The following is a 544-nucleotide window of genomic DNA, read 5'->3' as shown; positions in this document are numbered from 1 at the left end:
GTTGGCAGGTGTTTGGCAGGTGATTGGATGAAGGGGAAAAATGATAAGTATGGTTAATGAGCGGGAGGCTGCATGCTGTGACAGTGTGACAAGTGAGAGCTCTTTAATTTGTTGGATCAGATAGTGACACGCTCCACAAGAGGAAGGGGGAAATCTTTTCATTTGTGCAAAAGAAAGGTGGAAAGGGGGTCAATTAGCATCAGCCATTAGACATCTCATGACATGCTATATGTTATCACCTGGTACAGTCATCTTAATGAGAGAGGAAGAGAGATTTTTCAACTGTATTGGATTGAATTCAGAAGCAGCACAGTTCATGAGCAATCATAAGAAAAACAGCTGATGTGCTGTTCCTCACATGCAGCAAATGTTATGATGTTGTGCTTTACATACTGTCCATTTAAGATTTTTTTAAAATGTTTTTGAAAGTTCTGTTATGCTAACCAAATCTGCATTTATTTGATCTTAAATAAAGTAAAATATTAATATTATGGAATATAACTATTTAAAAGAACTGTTTACTATATATATATATATATGTATA

Source organism: Sinocyclocheilus rhinocerous, unplaced genomic scaffold (assembly GCF_001515625.1).
Source record: "Sinocyclocheilus rhinocerous isolate Xijiao unplaced genomic scaffold, SAMN03320098_v1.1 scaffold580, whole genome shotgun sequence".
Lineage (NCBI taxonomy): Eukaryota > Metazoa > Chordata > Actinopteri > Cypriniformes > Cyprinidae > Sinocyclocheilus > Sinocyclocheilus rhinocerous.
This window is presented reverse-complemented; position numbering follows the sequence as displayed.